At 42.5% G+C, this 16,277-nt stretch overlaps 1 non-coding gene across 1 annotated transcript; it reads left to right on the forward strand.

The window, feature by feature from the left end:
- The first annotated feature begins 13,494 nt into the window (after positions 1-13,494).
- Positions 13,495-13,601, forward strand: LOC117309686 (U6 spliceosomal RNA). Its single transcript, XR_004524002.1, has one exon. It is a non-coding gene; the product is annotated as a U6 spliceosomal RNA (small nuclear RNA).
- The last annotated feature ends 2,676 nt before the right edge of the window (positions 13,602-16,277 follow it).

A 16,277-nucleotide genomic window follows, 5' to 3' on the forward strand; every position in this document is an offset into this window, starting at 1 on the left:
CAGCAGAAGCAAGAGGAACTACAATACTGCAGCCTGTGGAATGAAAACCACATTCACAGAAAGATAGACAAAATGAAAAGGCACAAGACTATGTATTAGATGAAGGAACAAGATAAAACCCCAGAAAAACAACTAAATGAAGTGGAGATAGGCAACCTTCCAGAAAAAGAACTCAGAATAGTGATAGTGAAGATGATCCAGGACTTCAGAAAAAGAATGGAGGCAAATTTCGAGAAGATGCAAGAAATGTTTAACAAAGACCTAGAAGAATTAAAGAACAAACAAACAGAGATGAACAATACAATAACTGCAATGAAAAATACATTAGAAGGAATCAATGGCAGAATAACTGAGGCAGAAGAATGGAAAAGTGACCTGGAAGACAGAATGGTGAAATTCACTGCCACGGAACAGAATAAAGAAAAAAGAACGTAAAGAAATGAAGATAGCCTAAGAGACCTCTGGGGCAACATTAAATGCACCAATATTCGTATTATAGGGGTCCCAGAAGGAGAAGAGAGAGAGAAAGGACCAGAGAAAATATTTGAAGAGATATAGTTGAAAACTTCCCTAACATGGGAAAGTAAATAGCCACCCAAGTCCAGGAAGCACAGAGTCCAGGCAGGATAAACCCAAGGAGAACCCGCCGAGACACATAGTAATCAAACTGACAAAAATTAAAGACAAAGAAAAATTATTAAAAGCAACAAGGGAAAAATGACAAATACCATACAAGGGAACTCCCATAAGGTTAACAGCTGATTTCTCAGCAGAAACTCTACAAGACAGAAGGGAGTGGCATGATATACTTAAAGTGATGAAAGGGAAGAATCTACAACCAAGATTACTCTACCCAGCAAGGATCTCATTCAGATTCGATGGAGAAATCAAAAGCTTTACAGACAAGCAAAAGCTAAGAGAATTCAGCACCACCAAACCAGCTCTACAACAAATGCTAAAGGAACATCACTAAGTGGGAAACAAAAGAGAAGAAAAGGACCTACAAAAACAAACACAAAACAATTAAGAAAATAGTAATAGGAACATATATATTGATAATTACCTTAAACGTGAATGGATTAAAGGCCCCAACCAAAAGACACAGGCTCACTGAATGGATACAAAAACAAGACCCATATATACGCTGTCTACAAGAGACCCACTTCAGACTTAGGTACACATACAGACTGAAAGTGAGGGGATTGAAAACAATATTCCGTGCAAATGGAAATCAAAAGAAAGCTGGAGTAGCTATACTCATATCAGATAAAATAGACTTTAAAATAAAGAATGTTACAAGAGACAAGGAAGGACACTACGTAATGATCAAGGGATCAATCCAAGAAGAAGATACAACAATTATAAATATATATGCACCCAACATAGGAGCACCTCAATACATAAGGTAAATGCTAATAGCCATGAAAGAGGAAATCGACAGTAACACAGTAATACTGAGGGACTTTAACACCTCACTTATACCAATATACAGATCATCCAGACAGTAAATTAATAAGGAAATACAAGCTTTAAATGACACAATAGAACAGATTGATTTAATGGATATTTATAGGACATTCCATCCGAAAACAGCAGATTACACTTTCTTCTCAAGTGCACATGGAACATTCTTCAGGATAGATCACATCCTGGATCACAAATCAAGCCTTGGTAAATTTAAGAAAACTGATATCGTATCAAACATCTTTTCAACCACAATGCTATGAGATTAGAAATCAATTACAGGCAAAAAAAAAAACCATAAAAAAACACAAAAACATGGAGGCTAAACAATATGTTACTAAATAACCAAGAGATCACTGAAGAATTCAAAGAGGAAATTAAAAAATACCTAGAGACAAATGACAACAAAAACACAATGATCCAAATCCTACAGGATGCATCAAAAGCAGTTCTAAGAGGGAAGTTTATAGCAGTACAATCCTACCTCAAGAAACAAGAAAAATCTCAAATAAACAATCTAATATTACACCTAAGGGAACGAGAGAAAGAAGAACAAACAAAACTCAAAGTTAGTAGAAGGAAATAAATTATAAAGATAAGAGCAGAAATAAATGAAATAGAAACAAAGAAAACAATAACAAAGATCAGTAAAACTAAAAGCTGGTTCTTTGAGAAGATAAACAAAATTGATAAACCATTAGCCAGACTCATCAAGAAAAAGAGGGAGAGGACTCAAATCAATAAAATTAGAAATGAAAAAGGAGAAGTTACAACAGACACTGCAGAAATACAAAGCATCCTAAGAAACTACTACAAGCAACTCTATGCTAATAAGATGGACAACCTGGAAAAAATGGACAAATTCTTAGAAAGGTATAACCTTCCAAGACTGAACCAGGAAGAAAGAGAAAATATGAATGGACCAATCACAAGTAATGAAATTGAAACTGTAATTAGAAATCTTCCAACAAACAAAAGTCTAGGATCAGATGGCTTCACAGGGGAATTCTATCAAACATTTAGAGAAGAGCTAATACCCATCCTTCTCAAACTCTTCCAAAAAATTGCAGAGGTAGGAACACTCCCAAACTCACTCTATGAGGCCACCATCACCCTGATACCAAAACCAGACAGAGATACTACAAAAATGAAAATTACAGACCAATATCACTGATGAATATAGATGCAAAAATCCTCAACAAAATACTAGCAAACAGAATCCAACAAAATATTAAAAGGATCATACACCATGATCAAGTGGGATTTATCCCAGGGATGCAAGGATTCTTCAATATACACAAATCAATCAATGTGATATACCATATTAACAAATAAAGAATAAAAACCATATGGTCATCTCAATAGATGCAGAAAAAGCTTTTGACAAAATTCAACACCCATTTATGATAAAAACTCTCCAGAAAGTTGGTATAGAGGGAACCTACCTCAACATCATAAAGGTCATATATGACAAACCCACAGCAAACATCATTCTCGGAACCTACCTCAACATCATAAAGGCCATATATGACAAACCCACAGCAAACATCATTCTCAATGGTGAAACACTGAAAGCATTTCCACTAAGATCAGGAACAAGACAAGGATGCCCACTCTCGCCACTCTTACTCAACATAGTTTTGGAAGACCTAGCCACAGCAATCAGAGAAGAAAAAGAAACAAAAGGAATACAAATTGGAAAAGAAGAAGTAAAACAGTCACTGTTTGCAGATGACATGACACTATACATAGAGAATCCTAAAGATACTACCAGAAAGCTACTAGAGCTAATCAGTGAATTTGGTAAAGTTGCAGGATACAAAATTAATGCACAGAAATCTCTTGCATTCCTATGCACTAACAACAAAAGATCAGAAAGAGAAATTAAGGAAATAATCCCATTCACCATTGCAACAATAAGAATGAAATACCTAGGAATAAACCTACCTAAGGAGGTAAAAGACTTGTACTCAGAAAACTATAAGGCACTGATGAAAGAGATCAGATGACACAAACGGATGGAGAGATATACCATGTTCTTGGATTGGAAGAATCGGTATTGTGAAAATGACTATACTGCCCAAAGCAATCTACAGATTCAATGCAATCCCAATCAAATTACCAATAGCATTTTTTACAAAACAGAACAAACTATTTTAAAATTTGTATGGAGACACAAAAGACCCCAAATAGCCAAAGCAATCTAGAGGGGAAAAAAAAAAGAGCTGGAGGAATCAGACTCCCTGACTTCAGACTATACTGCAAAGCTACAGTAATCAAGACAATATGGTACTGACACAAAGACAGAAATATAGATCACTGCAACAGCATAGAAACCCCAGAGACAAACCCACACACCTATGGTCAACTAATCTATGACAAAGGAGGCAAGGATACACAATGGAGAAAAGACAGTCTCTTCAATAAGTGGTGCTGGGAAGACTGGACAGGTACATGTAAAAGAATGAAATTAGAACACTCCCTAACACCATACACAAAAATAAACTCAAAAAGGATTAAAAACCTAAATATAAGGCCAGACACCATAAAACTCTTTGAGGAAAACATAGGCAGAACACTCTATGACATAAATCACAGCAAGATATTTTTTGATCCACCTCCTAGAGTAATGGAAATAAAAACAAAATTAAACAAGTGGGACCTAATGAAACTTAGAAGCTTTTGCACAGCAAAGGAAACTACAAACAAGACGCAAAGACAATGCTCTGAATGGGAGAAAATGTTTGCAAATGAGTCAGTGGACAAAGGATTAATCTCCAAAGTATATAAACAGCTCACACAGCTCAATATTAAAAAAACAAACAACCCAATCAAAAAATGAGCAGAAGGCCTAATAAATATCTCTGCAAAGAAGACATACAGATGGCCAAGAGGCACATGAAAAGCTGCTCAACATCACTAATTATTAGAGAAATGCAAATCAAAGCTACAATGAGCTATCACCTCATATTGGTTAGAATGGGCATCATCAGAAAATCTACAAACAACAAATGCTGGAGAGGGTGTGGAGAAAAGGGAACCCTCTTGCTACTGTTGGTGGGAATGTAAATTGATACAGCCACTATGGAGAACAGTATGGAGGTTCCTTAAAAAACTAAAATAGAATTACCATATGACCCAGCAATCCCACTACTGGGCATATACCCAGAGAAATACATAATTCAAAACCATACACCCCACCCAATGTTCATTGTAGCACTATTTACAATAGGCAGGTCATGGAAGCAACCTAAATGCCCATCGACAGACAAATGGATAAAGAAGATGTGGTACATATGTACAATGGAGTATTACTCAGCCATAAAAAGGAATGAACTTGGGTCATTTGTAGAGACGTGGATGGACCTAGAGACTGTCATACAGAGTGAAGTAAGTCAGAAAGAGAAAAACAAATATCGTATATTAACGCATGTATGTGGAATCTAGAAGAATCGTACAGATGAACCAGTTTGCAAGGCAGAAATAGAGACACAGATGTAGAGAACAAATGTATGGACACTGAGGGGGGAAAGCGGGGGTCGGGGGGGATCGGGTGTGATGAATAGGGAGATTGGGATTGACATGTATACACTAATATGTATATAATAGATAACTAATAAGAATCTGCTGTGTAAAAACTAAATTAAATTATAAAAAGAAACAAAGGATATAAATTTCTTTAAGCTCATAATACATTTTGTCAAATAATTTCCAATAGGATTATACTAAATCAGCATCCTTTCAGCAGAATGTGAATATCCATTTTTTAAATTTTTCATTTTATGAAAAAAAGGTGAAAACACCTTTTCTTTATTTTCATTGCTTTGATTACTAGTAATCTTGATAGCTGTCATTGGTTCTTTTTCTAGGAAATGTATGTTTACACCTTTGACCCACTTTCTGCTATATTTCATAATTTTTGTATCACTATGCATGATCTCTTTATATAATAAAGATTTTTTTTAAATATCACATCTGTGGCAAGTAAATTTCACAGTCTATTGTTTGCCTTTTAATTTTTAATGATATTTTGACATATATTTTAAATTTTATATACTTAGAAAACTTACTATAAATTTTAATTAATGTTGTTCCTATATATAGTCAACTCAAACTCCAAACTCTTAAATCTCATGACATATAGTTAGCTCATTTATACTGAAACTAATAGTATAAAGCATATTATATTCTTGTATATATTGATGATTTGCTGAAACTGGGGTGATGGGTGCACAGAGGTTTGTTACCCTATTCTCTCTTTTTGTGCATGTTTTAAATGTTCCCATAACAAAGCCTAAAACATTCTTTTGTAGTCTTGGCTTATTTCCTACTGTCTTTCAAGCTTCACGGACATAAATTCCTCATCTGTGACTTTGGACAAATTTTGAAATCTCTCTAAGCTTTGGTTACCTCTGCTACTAAAAACAAAACCAAACAAAGAAGTAAAAATATACCAAACATGTAGGATTGTTGAAAGGAGGAGATGGAATAATGCATTCCTAGCATATAGTATGGTGCCTAGCATACAGCAGGTGCTCGATAAAGGTTTTCTTTTTATTATTATTATTATATTACTACTACTATCATTTCAATTTCTGTATGTCAGACTTTCTCACTGCAAGAATCAGAAGCTGATCCTGGCTGATTAAATAGAAGAGAAGTTTATTTCAAAGATGTTGGGACAGCAGAGGACAAGTTCAAGGACAGTTTAAGAATGATGCGCAGGGCTTCCCTGGTGGCGCAGTGGTTGAGAGTCCGCCTGCCGATGCAGGGAACACGGGTTCGGTACACCGGTTCGTGCCCCGGTCTGGGAGGATCCCACATGTCGTGGAGCGGCTGGGCCCGTGAGCCATGGCCGCTGAGCCTGCGTTTCCGGAGCCTGTGCTCCACAACAGGAGAGGCCACAACAGTTAGAGGCCCGCGTACCGCAAAAAAAAAAAAAAAATCTTACAGATATCTTCAGTAACTTGTCATAAAACCCTAGTTAGAAAGAGTGAAGGAGAAAGAGAGAGTTAAATATTGCGTTTTTTCTGCTCTCAGGCAGCATCTCCCCTGGTCAGAAATCTTGACTTTGTGGGGTGACCCAAATCGAATGCTCATTCCTGAAGGATCTGAGCCACTGGTGGTCTTACCAGTATAGAGACTTAGTAGCCTTCTTTTTTTTTTTTTTAACACCTCAGAATTTATAAAAAAGAAAAAAAAATGTAGAAGGCCCCACAGAGGAACTTCTTAATTCCAGATAAACTCCTCCCTACTCAATTTCATTAGCAGCAACCCTATTTCCCCTTGGTCATCAGGATTAACCCCCTAAAAGTACCGTAACTTCTTTTTTTGCCTGTTCATCAAGGGCATGAAGGAGACTGAAAATATCTGGGTGGTGGTTCAGCTTCCAGCCTCAGCGACCCGTTGTTGAGCACCGTGATAAAAGAACATCTCCCTTGGACACGGAGACCTCCACACACGCCGAACTCAGAGTCTCAGGGGTGGAAAGGAAAATTCCACAAGTGGGGACACTAGGCATGGCTGACTGGGAGGTCCTGTCTGAAGAGACCGTTGCCCTGACAACTCAGACATTGGGGAGCCCAATTCCAGGCTGCTGTGCTGTGTTCTGGGGTGGCTGGAGCCTTTCCCTTAAAATCCCAAAGGTACACATTGCTCCAGAAAATGCTCTGGGAAGTCTTGTTTGATTTGGGGGAACCTGGGATTAATCAAATGTGTGACCAGCGAATCATCATCTAGTAACCTCAGGTGCAAAGATATTCCAGGTGGCAAAGAATGTTCCAACACAGAGTGGGGGCATGCTGCTGCTGTAAAGAAATCCAGAGCTGATTTCTCAACGGCATGGAATTCTTCTGAGAATTCAATTAAATAACAGATGTAGAGGCGTGTCGCATAGTAGGTATTCCATGAAAATGAAACTGTGTCCCCTCCACACTTCTAAACCATGCTGGGGTGAGAAGGCTGGGTGTTAAGGTAGCCACTTTACAGATTAAAAGCTGGGGCTCAGAAAGGAGAGGGATTCCATGTTAATGAGGACAAAGTTAGGAAGTGGGAGCGGCAGTGACAGGAACTGACCTTGGCCTTCTGACTCCAATTCCAATTAACTAGACTCACCACTTCCCAAGACACACAGCCGCAGTCTGGTCTTACTCACCCCACAAGTTAACATTTCACAAGGACTGAGTCACAGCTTCCCCTCCTCTTGGCTGCATGAGAATCCCAGCACGCTCCTTCCCAGGCCTGGCAGCTCCAACCCTCTTCTAGGGCCGCTGATGGGAATGCTTGAGGCCAAGACTGCCAGGAACTGAGGGAGTAGGTAAGGTGTCTATGCACATGGAGGGACCTGACCCACGTGAGCTGGAGGAATCTATGATGCTGCCAAGAACCACATCAGAAAGATAATATTTGAAGAGTGAAAGTTCCTCCAAAGAATGTAAAATCCTTCGAGTGAGCAAGTGCCTGAAGTTCTCTGGGCATAACTCACTCAGGATGGACCAGAACGTGAGCTGCAGACAGCAGGTAAAATAGGGCACAAGAGAGCAGGGTGTCCAAGCGAGCTGAAAGGGATTTGGGAGGTGACCGATCCCTTCAGCAAAGAAGAAATGGTGGTTCAAAGCATTTTCCAAGGTCACACCGCTGAGGGGCAGCCCTGGGACCTAAACCCAGACTTTCTCATTCGTTTGTCCAATATTCACTGCGTGTGCTTCCGGTGAGCCTGGAGGGCCATTGGATAGCACTAAGAATACAGCAGTAAACCAAACAAGCAGGTTTTCTGTCTGCCCAGAACTGACTTCCCAGCGGGGAGGAGAGAGAATTTAACAGACCATTGTGGAGCATGGTGAGAAGTGCTATGACGGTGGGGGAGGGGTACAGTGCTGAGGGGGGCACAGGGGAGGGTGGTCTCATCTAATCTGTGGGGTCAAGAAAGGCTTCCTGGATTAAGTGATGGTACAGCTGAGACCTGAAGACTGAGGAGGCATGAATCCAGTGAATAGGGGTGGGGTGGAAGGACGGAGAACACTCCAGGCAAGGGGGGAATGCTACAAACCAGGCGTAGTATTAGACCCTTGTTTTAAAGAACTTCATAAATATGGACGCTCCCACACTGAACAAGCACCCAGGGTGCTAAGAGAGCAAGAGAAGAGACCACCCGTCTACCAAGAAGAGGTGACATCTGGATCTTAAAGGATGGGTAGCACTTCCACAGGAACCGAGAAAGCAGATGGCTAGTCCAAGGCCGTGGGGATTTTGTGGGAAAAGGCAATGAAGGAGAACTTATGACAGGCAGTTCCTGGAACAGAAATTGACCTTTCTGGGGGGAGGTCAGTACATGTTTGTCAAATACTAAACCTCGGGGCTAACGGTCATTGGTGGGGCTCAGAGAAACACAGAGAGGTTTTCCTGGGTTCCAGTGGCTGTTAGTACAACCCTCCCAGATGCAGATTTTGAACAGCTTCCGCTTCAGCACAACACAGACAAGGGGGTGACCCAGAATTACTGCCCACACCCACTGCCCCATGCTGCTCCACGGCCTACACAGCCATGGCAGCCCAGCGAGCGGCTGGTGTCCACGGCTCCCAGCGTCCCCCAACCCCAAGGACCCCAGGTGGGTGAGGAACAGTCACAAGGAACACAGTCTTTCAACTAATCAATTTTACTCCGATTATGGGATAAACACAGCAGACAAACTGATGTCTAAAAGAATTCCTAATGTCCCGTCCAGGTGCACAGATAAGCACATTGAAGAAAACAGTGCTGAAAATAATAGCGTCCACGGTGAAAATCCGGGTGGCACGTGGCCCCAACGGAACAAAGATGGTGTTGCTTCCAGTACGTCACGTCACCACTCGCTTCCGCAGGGGCTTAGGTGAGACAGCTGAGACGAGTCACACCTTCATCTTTGGGGCCTGGAGACTAGGAGCCTGGGACAGCCCTGAAGCCCCTGCACAACAGCCAAGGCCTTTAAAAGGGACTCGGAAAGAGGACAAACTGCAGTGTCGGTATCCTGTGGCACGTCCCTGTGTGTCTGCTCCGGTGACAGAGCCTTTAGGGGCTGTGCTCGGCACCAGATACTGTGCCCAAACGCTCTACCTGTGGGACGCTGAACATTTCAGACTTCTACAGAACCTTTTCTACATTGCTTTGCATGTCGTGATTGCCACGTGTTTTTTGAACTTGAATGTCACGCTTAATATACTGAAGGATTTACTTTAGTTTTAAATAAAAATTGATATTTTACTTAAAGCAATAATCATTACTAAGACGTAGTGAAGACTAAGTTCGGCTGATCTAGATGCAGCACGATGATTGTCTACAGCAACCCTGCAAGAGCACCTCCCCGTTTTACAGGTGAGGCCTTGACAGGCAAGGGAACGGGTCTCTCCGGCTCCAAAGCTCACACTCTTTCCACGAGGCTACACCAGACAAGGAAACGCCCGATGGACCGCTGCCTGGGACCCACAGGGGTCTGGTTAGTTGACATTTGAGGCACAGGATGCGGAGCAGTGAGGGATGCACTTAAAAAGGGAGAGGGAGGCCTATCCCGGGCCTGCACGACCCCGTGGAAGTTGTCGCAGGGACCACAGAGAGAAAACACAGGGCCTCTCCCCAAAGAGCTCACAAACTCAAAGCAGACAGACAAGGAGCCCAGCCTCAGGGTTGAGGCTGAAGGCGCCCTTCAGGAAGGACAAGCAGCCCCCCTGCCGGAGCCACACAGAGCCGACCGTAGTGCCCATGACTAGGACCGGCAGGGACGCGGTCCCTACTCCGCGCCACCCACGTCATCTGGAGCCCTGATCAAACCGTACCGTAATCCTCTGTTTTCCTGTCCCACAGGTCTTTGCTCTTTCCCCCTGCGCCCCTCCCAGTTTTCAGGCAATACCCGGGAAGCATGTGTGTGGTCCCAGCAGCCTCAAGGTCACGCGTCAGCCGAGGGTTGGCACATGCTCCCAGCCCCCGCCCCCGTTCCTGGCTCCGCCGTCACCACTTCAGTGCGCTAAGCCTCTTAGTTTACATTTCTGCATCTGGTTCTCAGCGGACAGAACCTCTCTGTCTGGGAAGCAGGGGACAAGGCAGAGCAGCTAGTCCCAGGGCCTAGTCAGTGGTCACTAAGCTGTGGAAAGTGACGATTCAAATTTTTTTTTTTTTTTTCGGCCGCCCCGCACGGCATGTGGGATCTTATTTCCCTGACCAGGGATCGAACCTGCACCCCCGGCAGTGGAAGTGCAGTGTCTTAACCGCTGGACCACCAGGGATGTCCCACAATTCGAATTTTGGAACTCAGAATCTGCCCAGGAGCCCTGGGTGAGAACTACAGTTTGCTCCTGAATCAGATTCATTCCATCACTTGTATATCATTCACTTATGGTGCTTTAAGACCCATGTTGACACTGGGGACAGGCGGGGATTCATCAGAGTCACTGTTCCCAACTCCCCTCTTCCCTTGAAGCAGAGCTGAACAGCTTCCTGCCTCGCGTCCCACAGCCCCACACCTCCCATTGTTCGCCTTGACTGAGAACTCACCATGTTCTGGGAGTGCTGTCCTGTGCTGAAGCCTTCCACTCTTCATCTTAGTTCATCGTTACCATAACCATGAGGTAGATGTTGGTGCTCTGGGACCACCTAGAGGGGTGGGGTAGGGAGGGTGGGAGGGAGACGCAAGAGGGAGGGGATATGGGGATATATGTATATATAGCTGATTCACTTTGTGATACAGCAGAAACTAACACACCATTGTAAAGCAACGATACTATGATAGAGATGTTAAATAAATAAATAAATAAAATAAAGATAAGGAAACTGAGGCACACTTATTCATTCAGTAATAGAAAACCTGGTCGAGACTCAGAATAGTCTCTTAAGGAAAAGAGAAAAGGGAATGAATCTGCAATTATTGAGCATCTACTTACTACATGTCAGGAACTATATGTTTTCAAAATGTTACCTCATTTAATCCTCCCAACACAGCAGGGAAGTGGGTTTGGATTTCCCAGTTTTCACAAATGTGCCAGACAGTCCGCAGTGAACTAAACAGATAAGCTCCCTGCCCTATGGAACTGATGATTCTAGTTAAACAATCAATCAGGCAATCCATTCATTAGATTGGGGAACACATGAAAAAGCATGTGAGATGGGGACAGAGAGTGGCAGGGAGGGGCAGTCAGGGAGGACTTCTCTGAGGAGGTGACACTTGAGCAGAGACCTGAATAAAGCGAGGGAGCAAGTCCTTTTTGTCTCTAGTTGGAGGGGCATCCACGCTCAGAGCACTTGCTATTCACGTTTCCATCTCCCCAGCAACTAGTGCCCTCAGTGGGGTCTTCATACACCAGCCTCCACTGGGCACCTATTCTAGAGCAGGATTGGCACTCAAGTTGCCTCTCAGGCCCGTGCCCCCTGCCTCAAGCTGCTTAAAAGAGATTATCAAAAAGGCTTCTGGGGACCTGCCTAGGCCCAGCAGAAGAGCACGGCATGATCAGTCAGTGATGTATGTCGGCTGGAGCCTTTGGTGGCAGGAGCTCCCTGACGGCCAACTGGTTATCCAGCCACTGCATATGTACCTCCAGAACCCAGGAAACTACCTCCCCATGCTGCTTGCCCCACTGTGGTCCTCTCACAGAATGAGAAATACTCTACAATGCTCATTGAGGCCTAGCTCATCTTAGCCTCCAATGTAGGCTGGAAACTCCTTGAGGGCAGGGCCCATGTCTTGTCTCTGAATCCCCAGTCATCTGCATGCCCAGTTCAAGGTCTGACATTTAGTAGGTATTTAATAAACACTTGTTGAATTGAATTGAAAATTCACCCTGACTCTCTGAAACCTCTGCTTTTTAGACTGTGGGGACCACATAACAAAATTCTTCTTCCACACATCCACTCTTTTGGGAAAAAGGAAATGGGTGAGGTGGGAATTAAACATTTACTGAGCACTTACTAAGTGTCAGGCCTATATAGTTTCCAAATGTTGCTTCATTTAATCCTCCAACAACTCGCTGAAGTAGTTGTTCTTTTCCTTTTTATGGATGCAGAAATAAATCTTAAAACAGCCCTGGTTACAATTCTGGCTCTACCATTTATTAGCTGCGTGCCTCTAGGGATGCTTCCAGTCTCTCCGGCCCTGTAATCTTTTTAGTTCATCGCTCTGCCTCCCAGAGATTTGAAGACAGCAATTACATCCCCTCTGAGACTTTTCTTATCTCTGGGTGGCACATATCCAGCTATTTCCAATGTCTTTCATGGACAAGCGGTCAAGGGCATTGGCTCTGGAATTAGAATAACCAGGGTTTGTCCCTAACCACGTCACCTTGTGTACAAGTGACTTAACCTCTCTGAATGTTGGCTTTCCTAACTGTGCGACATGGGATACTCATGGTACCATCCCATAGAGTTGTTGCAAGGATTAAAAAAGACCACAAAAGTAAGCACCTCACACCATGGCACACAGTAGGTCCTCATGAGATGCTGCCTCTGCTGGTTTTGAGTTCCACCCTCCACCATTTCAGCTAAGTTCAGGCCAGGTTGCTGGTGTCCAGTTCACATCATGTGACATCAGAACAAGACATTATCTGGGCCCCTTTGTTTTCCAGGGAAATCTGCCATGCCAGCCCAGATCCTGCCTCTTGGGGGGAAGTAAGGAACCAGAGTATGTGAACAAGACCAGGGTCATACCACTTCCAGGAACCCGTACAAGCTCTGCTGATAAATCATGACTCAAGCACTGGTGATAAATAAACTGGTGTTTACTCTAAACACAAGAGCAAAGACGGTGATTTGATCTAAACAGTTGGATTTTTATTACATCAACTATTTCAGAGCAACCATCGGGGAAACCTTCTCCACCCCAGGAGAATTAGTGGCTATAACACCAGGAAGCAGATCACTATCCTGGGTTACTTTCTTAAGTCCCAGAGGCACACTTTTTCACATGTCAATGTTTCTAAAATCAGAATGTATCTGATGATCAATGGACAACAATAATCAAGTAAAATAGTGCCAGGTTCCTCCTTCCAAGAAGTTATGATTTAACTGATGACGGTGCCCGCTTCGGCAGCACACATACTAAAACTGGAACGATACAGAGAAGATTAGAACGGCCCCTGCACAAGGATAACGCACAAATTCATGAAATGTTCCATATTTTTAGAGAAGAGACTTGCGGTTGCCAAGAGGGAGGGGGGTGGGAGAGGAATGGATTGGGAGTTTGGGGTTAGCAGATGCAAACTATTATATATAGAATGGATAAACAACAAGGTCCTACTGTATAGCACAGGGAAGTATATTCAATATCCTGTGATAGACCATAATGGAAAAGAAGATGAAAAAGAATGTGTATATATATATATATATATATATATATATATATATATATATGAATCATTTTGTTGTACACCAGAAACTAATACAATATTGTAAATCAACTATACTTCAAAAAATAAAAAATAATAAATTGATGATGAACATTAGAATAGAGGAGGCCACCACTGACTGAGCACATACTGTTAGACCCAATGCTGGATGCTAGATCCTTTCATTTTCATCGCTTTCTTTTATGTTCTTTCAGCATGTTTTTTTTCCCCTTTATAAAAAATAATAATCATTGAAGAAAACTTTAAAAATACAAGCAGCTCAAGTATCCCAGAGTTCCTCAGTGAAGAGATACCTAAAGAGCCCCTTCAGAATCAAGCAGCCATAACACAGTGAAAGCCTCAACTTGAGTAACTGTAGGGGCAAAAGCAAACTCCACCCACATCACCACCAGGTACTTCTGAGGATCCAGGATAGCTTTTCCTCTCTTGGTAGCCACCTCTCTCTCCAGACCTCTGCTCCAAACTTCTCTACCATTCAATTCTGCCCATTCAAGCTTTCCCAAGCTGACATTGCATCTTCCCTGGTCTTCCCACACCTAGACGTTGATCTTCTCTTAATTCCCGAAAGCACAGGTGACACTAGAACTTAGTGTTTGACCAACTCTACTCAAGTCCTGAGGGGACTACAAGGGCACTACAAAACAGGAAAGTGAAATGGAAAAATGAATCCCAGTTGACGCTGATTCCAAAGACCAACATCCTTAGCCAACATAAGGGACCTCCATCCTCAGCCAAAGCAGGGCATCATTTTGCTCCGTCTGGGCTAACTTCATAATAGAGAACTCCCTCTCACCTCCTCTTCTCTGGGTTCCAGAGCCCCAATCCTCTCCCTCTGGGCACTGCTGGAGATGCCCAAAATATGTTATTATACTAGTTGAGATAACACTATCTACTTTTAGAGCAAAACTCTGACATTCCACAGGCTTAAAAGAATACTTCCATCTACCCTTACAAAGTCCAGTCAGGGAGAGGGCAGGGGCCCATGGAGCTATGCACCACAGAGTCATTCAGGGACTCAGGCTCAGAGGATCTGCCATCTTCTCTGTGTGGTTGCCAGTTCGCCCTGGGCATCAACATCCAGTCTGCAGACAGGGCAAGAGAAGGAATCATGTGAGGAAGATTTTTGTGGCCAGTCCTGCAAGTGGCATGTGAAACTTCCACCCTTATTCTATTAGATGGAACATGTGGCCGTGTCTCATTGCAAAAAAGGCTGGGAAACACAGGACAACTTGTGCCCAATTGGAAAGGAAATTGTTTGATTTCTCAAACAATAGTCACTCTCTACTACAGCACCATCATGATGTGCCCTGTACCCAGGAAAACGGCACCTTCTAGCTGATAATGCAGAACAATTTACCACCCACTCCCTTGGCTTCAAGCTCTCCTTCCAGACTAGCTTCTGGCCATGCTCCTCCAAAATCAAAAGCCTATTTCAATGTTCCTCCTAAACAATAAAGAAACCTCCCTCCAAAAATAAAATCAATTCTGCTGCCAACCCTAGAATTCATAAATACTTGCCCTTGTTTTTGTGTGTGTTTTTTGTCCCCCTACATAGAAAAAAAATGTTTAAAGAAATCACTCATAATCTTACAACTCTATTAATTTTAATGTGTTTCTTTCCTTTATATTTCCATATGCTCAAATCTTGCACAAACTTCAAAGTCCTGTTCAAACGATATAACTTTCTTGAGCCTGAGGCCCAGAGAGGTTAAGTAACTTGCTAGAGGTCACACAGCTAGGAAATAGTAGAACCAGATTTCTAACCATGATCTCTTGCCAATGCAGCATGCTGCCTCTCAGTATTCCTTGTAATTGTCCCTGGCCTTTCATTCACCCCTGTCTGCTGGATGGTGATTATCTGTGTCTAAAATATAAATGACCCATCTGTGACAAACCTTATCTTCCTTATTAGAGTGTCAGCTCCCAGAAGTCCAGAGATATATTTGATTCCTCTTTGCAACCACAAGGCCTGGCCCGTAATCGCTGTTTAATTCTCTACTACCCAAAGAAGCAAACATCAAATTGGAAGCTACCTAAAAGGCTCTGGTCCAATCCACTGCCCAATTCACAGCCCCACTTCACATTTCACAGGTGACCACAGCACAGACTTTGGGGCCTAACAGATCCAAGTTCACTTTCCCCTCCACCACCATGTGACTTTGGACAAGTTACTGAACTTCTCACTTTGTGAAACCCAAATGAGTAAATGCACAACACATTCGATAAACAGTACTGATTATATTATTATTAATATTATTACTTATTATTATCATTATTATTGTCCACCCTCTGACTTTTCCAAATTGCTTACCATAGAAAGAAGTGAATAAAACCTTTAAGGCCTGGCAACAAAAAGGAGGTGAGATTTTGAGTGGCTTCTCGTGACCCTCAGGAGCAGAGTGGCGCAAGTACTCTTTGGGGGAATTCTTGACCCTTCTAAAATCCCATTAA

Source organism: Tursiops truncatus, chromosome 1 (assembly GCF_011762595.2).
Source record: "Tursiops truncatus isolate mTurTru1 chromosome 1, mTurTru1.mat.Y, whole genome shotgun sequence".
Classification (NCBI taxonomy): domain Eukaryota; kingdom Metazoa; phylum Chordata; class Mammalia; order Artiodactyla; family Delphinidae; genus Tursiops; species Tursiops truncatus.